Genomic DNA, 12119 nt, shown 5'->3' with positions numbered 1-12119 from the left:
ATGATTCTAGCCTTGAAGCTATACCTTCTTACTAACTCTATTTATGTCTAGCCAAACTACTAGCTAGGAGCAGAGCCTGCTAGTCCCTACCCTGGTTTCTCTTAAGTATATCTATAAGTGTCAAGACATAAGTCAATAACCTTATAAAAAGTGTTACAAAGCTTAAGATGCTCCTTTAAATAGTATTATAAGTTAGGGCCAATTTACTACTGGTACCGGCAATGCCTACACTTATGCTATTAACACTTGCATTATTACTATAGGTATTTGTGGCTCCTAAAACAGCTTTGCAGCCTGCTTTTAGCTTTATGCCATTAGTATTAGCTAATGCAGCCGCTAGTGTATTATCTTCTCTTCTATCTTGTTTCCCTATGGTTAGGGTAGCCATTATTACAATAATCATCATTTATGAGTTTTGTATAATAAATCTCTACAAACTTAATTCCTAATACTACAATAGGTTGGCCATCTCTTTACTAAATACAGTACCCCCAATAGCAATATAGAGTTAAATTATAGCCATAATAATGTAAAATAACCAAAGGCTTAGTCTAAAATAACTATAACCTATCTAACCTAATGACACTAACCTAACCTTTAGGTTAGGTTAGAATACCCCCAACCAAAATAACACTAAACTATCTCTATCTAAAATAACACTAAACTATCATAGCCCTATGGAGATAGACCTATAGAGTGTAGTTATATTCTGGTGAAGCACAGACATTTAGAAACCCATGTTGGTTTAAGCAAGTAGAAGGGAATATGTTGCTTGGGATCAATAAGACCCTTTCTTGCAAGCACCATGCTATAATTAGGGCATCTTTTGCTTTATCCACATCTTACTTGTTCATCATCTTACTTATTTGCCATCTTACTTTGTTTACTACTTGCTTTGTTTAAGACACCTGGGCTCATTTCCTTTTTTCTCTATATACATATATACCCTATGAGTATAGTAATAGTTCCTTATTCTAAAACTCACTGCCATGCTTATAGGTAAGTTCTTACTCACTTAGTCTACACCATTCTAAACTTACTACTGTGCTCACAGCACACACTATATACTTTATTTTTTTGCTAAGTTCTGCATGCTTCTATGCTGAGATGCTAATAAATGCTTCCTGTCATATAATTGCCCCACTTCTCTACCTCTCGACATGTCCAACCTAACAAACCCCAAACCCTGACACTCTGGTGCCCAATACTGTTATCCAAGCACAATTCCAAGGTCTAGCAACCAAGGTTACAAGCCTAACAATAGGCATGGCAAACCTGTAGCTCTTGTTGCAAACTGCTCTCTGGGCAGTAGCCAACCTTTTCCCTAAAGCAGCAGCCACTCTAGCTCCAGCTCTAACACCTATGTTAATCATTGTGGCACCCACAGCTACCAATGTGCTTTCATTGCATGTTTTCAGCTTTGTGCCACCTGCATCTATTAATCCTGCTACTGGTGTGTCCTCTTCCCTTCTTTCACAATTCCCCCTAGTTAAGGCAATGGTTATTATGGCCATCATGACCCACAAGTTCTGGTCCTTGGACCTTTACAAACTAGACCCCTAATACTAGGAAAAGGCTGACTGGTGCATTTTGGCCCTTAATGGCAATACCTTAGAGCTCTAGACTGGTATTACTTTTACCAAAGAGTACTAGTTCCTTAACTCAGTTATCATTTATCTTTTCACCTACTTTGCAGTCCTTGGATTAGCAATTGTGCCTATGACACTATCTATAGGACCGGTCACCTTAGGGTTCTGGACTTATATAGTATCACTAATGCAAATTTCCTTGGAATATAACTAAGCTGTGATGCAAGTCTACCATGCTGATTTTTTATAGCCTAACAATAAGAGATGCAGGTAGGGGATTATAGCAAATAAAGACATATTAATCTGGATATCTAGACCCACTGCTTATTTAGCTATAATAAGACAGTGTGCCCCAGCACTCTTGCACCCAGTGGCTCAAAGACAAGAAAGGTAGGCAGTGCTAGCTACTGTATCAAGTACAATACTGGGCATTGCACAACTGACCCCTGTCTCTAGGGCTGCCCACACATATGCTCTATATGCAGCCAAGGACATCCAGTAATCAAGCACAAGTAAGGGACTTGGGCCAGCAAATGCTTATGCACTCTGCTTAGGCCCTACTTGCTCTCTTGTTTCTAGGTCTTCCAGCCTTTTACTCCTTGACTTGTTCCCACCTATCCATATCCTTCCATCTCGTCCCAGCTTAGCTTCACATGTTAATTATCCTGCCCTCCAACCCCCACATTGTCTGCTTATTGCCTTGCACCTTTACGCTCCTGCTTGGGCTGAACTTCTCTCTGAGTGCCCAGACCCTCTGTTTATAGATACTGTTATGGATATTATTAAACATAGTGCCAATGTAGGCTACTATCATCTGGAAAACCACTCCTTTGTATTAAGCTCTAATTAGTTCTATTTATGCATAATTAAGAACGATTAGGATTAGACATTTTTAGCTTACCCCCCCTCTAAACCTGTTCTAATTAGACATAATTTTCCTAAATTAGAAATTATTAGGATTGATTATAACTTGAAATTTCGGAACAACCATAATAAATCAAGCATCACAGTTCTCATAGCCTTTTTATAGAATCATGTCTATTAGAGCACTAGTTCAATACCTAAACACAGAATATACCTTATAACAAACTTGCCTTCTGCCAGAGTTGAACCAACAATCTCATGTATACAAGCACCCGGGACAGATGTTCTAGCCACTAAGCCATAAGGTCTAATATATGAACTCGGTAATCTAAATAAGTAGACATAATATAGGCAACCTCAACATCTCTGATTTTATTCAATATTTATCTTTTCTCTAAAAAGTCAGATCTTTCAGGATTTAGTTTAAACACCAACTAAGAAGATAATCAACCAATGGAAAATCAATAATACACTTTATATAGGATAAAAATAAATTATGGCACTTATACAATTTGGACTGAGAATGTGTAAAACTATGATTGAGTGTAATATTCAATGGGACTCTACTAGTATAGACAATGCTATCTGAATTTGCAAATTTGATCAAAAACATGATTATGAATAATCAAGATCCAATAAAAGAGAGGGGTTTTCCAAATAGCCACTAGTGAGGTGGAGGGTGGGGACAAGGGTATATGTATGGCATGCCTATATATAAATAAGCACATATAAATAAGCACAAGATTGTTGGAGGTGATCTTAATATGCTTAATGCATATATTTCCTATATGGCAGGCAAATATATTATTCTGGCATCATATACAAATATGACTGTCTTTTCCACAGCCTAATAGCTAGAGGAAAACACCAAGTTTGAGCATCTTCTGTATGACAAGGCAATAAACAATATAAATAGTGCTAAAGATTGTAATATCAATAGTGATGATGATTGTGTGCTGCACAAGACAGTATTAGCCACTATACTAATAGACAAGGTCTATAAGGCTGCATATAGCATATCCCTAAGCCCAACCCACATGTTGTGTCCTATAATAACCTGTAGCAGGCATTGGCCAACAATAGTAACTTTAATGATCTTGTGTGCAAGGCCAAGGTACCTAGGTCTTCATAGCCTCTTGTGGCAGCTGCTAAGCTGCCAACAAAGTGGCTGGGGGCATCAATGCACATTTCTCTCTTTCTATATCCCTTGTAAAGGCAGCTGGAAAGTCAGCAAAAGAGCTACATGATAATGGTGTAGGCATATATGAAGGAGAGTAATATGCTGAATTAGTATAGAATGTGCCACATCTATACCTTCTCACTAATAGAGCAGTAGTACTTACTATTTCCTACTAATAATTAAAGACTTCTTAGTATAGAATTAGTGCTAATATCATGAGATTAGAATCCAATCCAATGCTCACAATGTGTTGCTCCTAATTAGGAAATTAGACACTTTTAGATGCTATTAACACTTTTAGATACTTTTAGACACTATTAGATATAATCCGGAGCTAATACAACAGGGTGTTTTTCCAAATGATCATAATTATGTGTGTGCACAGTCTATTAAGAACTTAAAATCAGCACTACTGTACCCTAATGCTATTCATGCAGACATCACAGCTCCAATTATGAAGGGCTGTATATGCAGCCCTTTCAATGTGCCTCTTCTAGCACACTCTTAAAGCTCCTTACTTAGAGCTGTTACATGCAAATGGGCTACAAAGGTCCACTGCATCCATTACCTCTCATGGCCTGATAGAGCCTTAGTAAACAATAGCATTCCTAATGACGAAGCTGCTATCACATATGATACATTCTATTGAGCCATTAATAATTGGATCACTTCTGGTACTAGATCATGCATGATCAAGCTCAATCTTGAGCAAGCCTTCTAGCAAATCCTTGTCCAACTAGCAGATTGGCACCTGCTCAGTTTCATATAGATGGACAAATTTTATTATGATATTGTCTTCAGATTTGGCCTATGGTTTACAATATTTTTAATCTATTTGTAGAAGTGCTTCACTAGATCATCATGCATCATATTCCCAGCTACCTCCAACACTATCTTGATGACTTCATTGCAATATTTTTCCCTAACATGGCACTTCCAGACATTCTTAATGCTAAGGACTAGATTATGAATTTTGGCCATATCCTCAGTCTGTGCTTCCAGCCTGAAAAAACCCTAGGTTCAGTGAATATGCCTGGAGTATCTGGGCCTAGAACTCAACTTTGTTGCAATAGAGGCTAAGCTCCTCACTCCGAAACTTGACATCCTGTGTGAGCTTCTTACAGAATGGTCTACATGGCCATCCTGTGCACTCTTATAGCTGCAGAAACTTGCAGGCTATCTGCAATTTGTATTATAGGTAGTACCCCTTTTATGGGCATTCCTATACCATGTTTTCTGGTTCATGGCAGCATCCTGCACTAACCGCTCATATCAGTATGTGCCTTGTGTGCTCTGACATGATCTCAATTAGTGGCAGGATATTGCTACCATATAGAATGGGATCTGGCTTTTGATACCAAGCTATGCCAAGGTCCATATTTACATAAATGCCAGTGGTGCAAAAGGGATCAGAGAAACTATGGGCTCACAATGGTTTTTTTCTCACCTTCCCTACTAACTATGGAGCCGAGATATCTAATACAAGGAACTATATGCTACTCTCTATACCCTTTTTTTCTAGGGCCTAGACCTCATTGGCTTGCATATCATCTTTCATGTTGACAATCAAGCTGTTGTCTAAGCATTTCTCATACTGTCAAATTACTCTACCCCAGTTACAGAGCTTCTGCACCACTTCCTTAATTTAACATGCCACCTTGACCTAACCTTCTTTGCAGTTTGGCTTTCTTCTAATTAGAACATGCTTGCTGATGCTGCTTCTCATTTTAATTATACTCAATTATTTAATCTTGCACCCAATCTCGATTATTAGCCTTCCTACCAATGCCTCCATTTTGGTGGTATCAAAGCTTCCAACATGTCGCACTCTAAGTCACTTTTTACCTTTGGCGCAGGATTATGTCTAGCACATGTGCCACTTATAGTATCAGCCAAAAATCCTTTATTAATTTTGATACTATTAGCAGGCACTTTAATTTGGATAAAGCCCTCCTCCTGGCTAGCTAAAATGCCATTATGGCATGGGTGGCCTGGCTTGGTGGCCGAGTCTAGCCCAAGACCATCAAAGCTTACCTTACCCATCTTAGATCTTTCTATGTCAACACAGACCTTTCTTTCTTGGTAATCAAAGCACTAGTTGTCCAGTGCCTTATTTGAGGCATTAAGAGATAGCACAGTAAGGCCAGCCACAAACACAAGCAACCAATTATCCTTCCTATTCTTCATGACATTCTTAGCCATATGTCAGATTCCCCTTAGAAACTCTATCTCTATGCTGCCTACTGCCTTGTCTACTCTGCTTTGCTCTATTATGGAGAATTTACAATGCGCAAAGGCACCTGCCAAGGCTTTGGCACTAAGACCAGCCTCACAGTTGGTTCTATCAGACTGCTCTCTGATGCCACTAACCTGGCTTATGCAATAATTTTTCTCCCTGGCTCTAAAGCTGACCCCTTCCACAAAAACACCACCATCACAGTTGCTACTGCTTCTTCTGGCTTTGTAACTTGCCCAGTGGTTGTGCTCAAAGCCCTCTTTAAGATGGAACCCCAGCTAGGAACTGCCATGCTATTTAAAGAGCACCCCAGCATGCCATTCTTTCACGGCTTCTTTCTCAAGATGATTTGGGCTGCTTTTCTTCACATGGAGTACAATCCTTCAGAATTTGCCAGCCACAGCTTTTAACATAGCACCATCTCCTTTGTAACAGTTGCTAGCTATTTGGACTATGAGATTTAACTCTTAGGCCAGTGGTATAGCAATGCCTTCAAACTCTACCTTGAGATAGACCAGGCCCGCCTTCTTTAATTATCTAGAACTCTTTATTTGGGTCTTTCTCAGCTGACCACTTTCAACCTTCTGGGTCTTCATGGCCTTCTTATCATGGCTTGAGGTCAGCCCCAGGATCTAGTCCCAAGGCTTGCCTTGAGTTCTCAGGAGCCACAAATGTCACACATTTATTATGCCTGTCCTAAAGAAGCTTCTTAATTCAGATGCTTGTTTCTTATTTTAAATACCACTTTTCTTCTTGTCACTTAGTCATATTGATGGTTCAAGCAAGTGAAAGAAGATGTGCTGCTCAGGATCAATGGGACCCTTTCTTTTAAGTGCCACACTATAATCAGGGCATCCCTTGCTTTATCTGTATCTCACTTGTCTGCTATTTTACTTATCCGCCACCTTACTTTGTTCACTGCTCACTTTGTCCAAGACACCCAGGCTTGTTTCCTTTCTTCTTTACATATATATATACCTCATGAGTATAGCAGTAGTTCCCCATTCTAAACTCACTGCCACTAATGAGCATGGGTATTCTCTATGCACTAATATCCCACTTTTCATAGCTTTTTAGTATTCTTTGACCATTTAGTGCTCTCAGCTATTTTTCAGGTGCCAACTTTGCATTTAGACCTTTATACAGTTGTTCAGAGCTGTTCACAGTCATCCTATACATCTATTATCACTCTTAGCATTAGGGGCTCCCTACAAACTGTTGCGGTTGATCACTGATTGGTTCAGTATGCTTCATATAGTCAGCATATTTGGTTGGCTTCAGTGTCCTGAATTAGAGGTGGCTAAATACTTTGTTGACTCAGAACAGATCCGTCTTTTTATTTTTTATTGTTTTTATGCCTTTTGGTTAACCTATTCTTCATTATCTTTAGAGCTCCCAAGTTTCTTAATGGTTTATCTATGTGGCGTGTGGTTCTTATCTCTAGGTCCATGTATACTCGCCTTGGCAATCTCTCCACTTATTTAGACTTTAGAGTTATTGCTTCTTATCTTATATATTTGGAAGCCCACCTCTTTGTATTAAGCTCTAATTAGCTATAATTAATGCTATACTATACTAAATTATGAAAGATTAGGATTAGACATTTTGAGCTTACCCCCCCTCCTAAACCTATTCTAATTAGACATAATTTTCCTAAATTAGAAATTATTAGGATTGATGATAACTTGAAATTTCAGAACAATCATAATAAATCAAGCATCATAGTTCTCATAGCCTTCTTATAGAGTCATGTCTATTAAAGCACTAGTTAAATACCTAAACACAGAATATACCTTATAACAAACTTGCCTTTTGCCAGAGTTGAACCAACAACCTTATGTATGCAAGCACCCAGAACAGATGCTCTAAGCCACTAAGCCACAAGGTTTAATATATGAACTTGGTAATCTAAATAAGTAGACATAATATAGGCAATCTCAACATCTCTGATTTTATTCAACATTTATCTTTCCTCTATCTAATAAATAAATAGGTCAATAAATACCCAAAAATTCAGGTCTTTCAGGATTTAGTTTAAACACCAGCTAAGAAGATGATAAACTAATGGAAAATAAATAATACACTTTATATAGGGTAAAAACAAATTGTGGCACTTATACAATTTGGATTTAGAATGTGTAAAACTATGATTGAGTGTAATATTCAATGGGACTCTACTAGTATAGACAGTGCTACCTGAATTTGCAAATTTGATCAAAACATGATTATCAATAATTAAGATCCAATAAGAGAAAGGGGTTTTCCAAATAGCCACTAGTGAGGTGGAGGGTAGGGACAAGGGTATATGTATGGCATGCCTATGTATAAATAAGCACAAGATTGTTAGAGATGATCTCGATATGCTTAGTGCATATATTTTCTACATAGCAGGCAAATATATTATTCTGGCACCACATACCAACATGACTATCCCCTCCACAGCCTAATAGCTAGAGAAAAACACTAAGTTTGAGCATCTTCTATATAACAAGGCAATGGACAGTGTGGATGGCACTAAGAATTTTCATATCAATAGTAGTGATGATTATGTGCCACACAAGACAGTATTAACCACTGCACTAATAGACAAGGTTTGAAAGGCTGCATGTAGCACATCCCTAAGCCCAACCTGTATATTGTGTCCTGTAATGACCAATAGCAGGCATTGGCTAACAGTGACAACCTCAATAATCTTGTGTACAAGGCCAAGGTACTGAGGTCTTCATAGTCTCTTGTGGCAGCTGCTAAGCTGCCAACAAAGTGGCTGGGGCATCAATGCATATTTCTCTCTTTTCATGTCCCTTGTAAAAGTAGCTAGAAAGTCAGCAAAAGAGCTACAAGATAATGATGCAGGCATATATGAAAAAGAGTAATATGCTGAAATAGTATAGAATGTGCCACATCTTTACCTTCTCACTAATAGAGCAGTAGTACTTACTATTTCCTACTGTTAATTAAAGGCTTCTTGGTATGGAATTAGTGCTAATATTATAAAATTAGAAACCAATCCAATGCTTATAATATATTGCTCCCAATTAGGAAATTAGACACTTTTAGATGCTATTAACACTTTTAGATGCTATTAACACTTTTAGATACTTTTAGACACTATTAGATATAATCCAGAGCTAATACAAGAGGGTGGTTTTCCAGATGAAAACAAGTCTGTGATGACTTTAAACTACTGTTCCTTCACACATAGGGATTATGTGATAGCTTCTTAATCTTAAAGATAACATCCTATTCAAAATAATGCTAAACTACCAGCTCCTCTGAGAATAGGAGTTATGATTGATGGCCACAACCTTGGCTATTGATCAATCATCTAAAATAATAATAAACTACTTGTCTCTTTCTGCATAGGGATCATCAATTAATGTTATTTTTGATGAAAATATATTAATCAAGTCTAAAATGATAGTAAACTACCCTTATTCTTAGAGGGCCATATCTATTGTGACGTAAGGGGAACAGTCAAATGATAGCAGCCATCTGCCTTACAACATTAAACTAAATGGTCTCTAAACCTTGAGATGAATAAGTTATCCAGTTTGATATAGTATAAACTGTTCATATTGTATCTTAGTGGAATCTAGTAAAGCAAAGTCTAGTCTAGGGCCCTATGTACATTACCAAGTAGCAATATGCTTTGGTATATGAAAACATCTTTCTTTACAGATAGTCTATGTTGATAATAAAGCAGGTCCAAAATAACCTTGATATAAACTACATAGTGACAGTAAAAGTTGCCTTGTCCACTATGATGTTAAACTAGGGGACTTCCAGAATAAAGTAAAACTACTATCTTAGATATACTCTATAGTGACCCTGACTAATAAATTATCTGTGGTCTCAATGTCTCTTCATGCATGCGATCAGGCAGCTCTGGAGAAGGAGTCAGACTCCTCTTCTTTCCTTGCTGCCTCATCAAGTCTAAATTCTCTTTACATCCTTGCCTCAAACCCAACACTACATGTGGTATTCCTTATCATAGGCCCACATTTATGACAAATAAACTCCGGAGGCCGATTCAACCTCATTAGAGATGAGCTTACTATATGGGAGCAATACTGCTTGGGATTTGTAGGCACTCACCAAAGCTAAGTTCACTGTATGGGAGTGATACTGCTTGGGATTGTTATGCCTTGCTAGTTTGGAGAAGTAGGCCTAAGCCTTTGTAAAGTAATTAACCTACTTGTCTATAGACCCCTTCAGTGGCAATCAAGGGGGAAACAACAATTATGAGGATAGAATGAATATTCTGGAAACACTGAGGTTTGACTCTTGGAGAAGGAAAAAGAAGAAAATGATGGCATGAACTAGAATCCACATTGATGAGTTTACACTCATCCATCCATCATTTGCATTCATATACCTTTCTTGATACCAAACCAGACCAAACTAGTAGCTCCCAACTTAGCTTGAGAGACTGGGGGCATCCTACAAACAAATTGAGCAGGTAAAGGAAAAACACCCTACAATAATAAGGCTTGGATACCTTTATTCAGTGACAAAAAAATAGCTTAGTAGAGATGGAAAACTCCTAGAGGATCAAATAATATAAGTTGTTCTTCCCCCTAGAAAATAAAGTTATATCCTAGAAGATGCATCTGGTTGATATATTGTCTGGATCAAGAAAGCAAATCATATATGGAACTAAGATGAGGCAAGCATGGCTTGCTGTCATATTAGGTGAATAGGACATAGAAAAGGGGTATTATTATGATCACACTTGTTAGGCCTTTATAGCAGTCTATACTAATGCGATCATCACAAATACTAGGCAGCCTCACTACATGAGGCATATATTAAGGTACAGGTAATATCTTTGGTCATCAACTTCTAGTGGACATACCTGTCACTAGTTGAGTACCATAGGCTATACCACAGATGGTTAACATGGAGCTTATACATATGAACTCACCAGGACTAAAGCTCCTTATCCTCCTTGTTAAAAGAAGACACGTGCAAAACCAAGAATAGTCACTAAAGAGAAAGTAGTAGCTTAGAAAATACCTAGAGGATACATATACAGGATTTTCACACCCTTTCAAAGTAGTATAAAAAGCCTATAGAATAAGCTAAGGATCTTTAGTCTATTCTCTTTCATTACCCTACAGTCTTCATACTGTAGCCCACTCTTGGATAGCTCTGAAACTATCCCCATTTGCAATATTATTTACTCCTATGCTATATGTACAGTTGAGACCTTTGTCCATTCTTTCTTATTGAGTGACCTAAAGAAGAATCTCTTATTCTTGGGGTTATTGAACAAACAGTTCATAACACCTACAATATATAGTACCACAGCATAGAAATTTAAGACATCAAATCACTATCATAGAGACACATTGACATGTCTTGAAATCATGTCTCTGCAAATAACAATCATGAACTATTCCAGAGGTAACTGGTATGCCAGAGAGTCATGCTAGGCTACAGAAACATATTACTTGGTAGTACTGTGAATTTTAGGAGTAATTTAAGAGCTAAATCACTCTTCTCATCTTTTGGGGACTCTGATTCACAATCTAGTCAAGTATATAGGTAAATTCATTATCTTCTGTAATATAATTCCTCATAGTAGAATAGAGGGTGTTAGACAAATCTAGCATATTATACTATACAAATAATTATTAAGCATTAATTATTGAGTTTTGTAGGCAATGGGGGCAGAGAACAGAATAATTTGTACTTCTCTTAATCATGTGCATACTCCATCTTTGCCAACCCTCATAGATTTTGTAGTACAAATAGTGTAGTTGTTATAAATCTATGAGTAAGATTATAGAATGTCATAAAATCTAATAAGTCAAGAAACCAAAGCCTATATACTGGGGATCATAGCAGGCACTATTTGTGGATGTACAAATTGTCATTGGTATAGAATTCCTCACTTAGCCTAATATCAGTGTTATGCTATGCATAATCATGCATCTTTACATTACCATACTACAGACAGCACTTAGTCTATGATAATAATAACAGGAAAAAAATAGCCATAATGGAAAAAAATGACCTACCCTAAAGACTAATGTCCATGTTGGGTATACTAGGCCCTCAAAGATGATATGCTTTCTGAAATCTTCAACTATATATATTCATAGACTTACTGAAAAAATCACATAGTGCACATAGAAATCTGGAAAGATAGCTCACATAAATAAGGGTAATAGTATAGGCATTTTATGACCTCAATCTGAGCCACTTTCCATAGAATTTTAGGGCCTTGAGTAAAAAAGTAGACCTT

This window comes from Heterobasidion irregulare (genome assembly GCF_000320585.1).
Source record: "Heterobasidion irregulare TC 32-1 unplaced genomic scaffold scaffold_04, whole genome shotgun sequence".
Taxonomy (NCBI): domain Eukaryota; kingdom Fungi; phylum Basidiomycota; class Agaricomycetes; order Russulales; family Bondarzewiaceae; genus Heterobasidion; species Heterobasidion irregulare.
Note: the sequence above shows the minus strand (reverse complement) of the source record.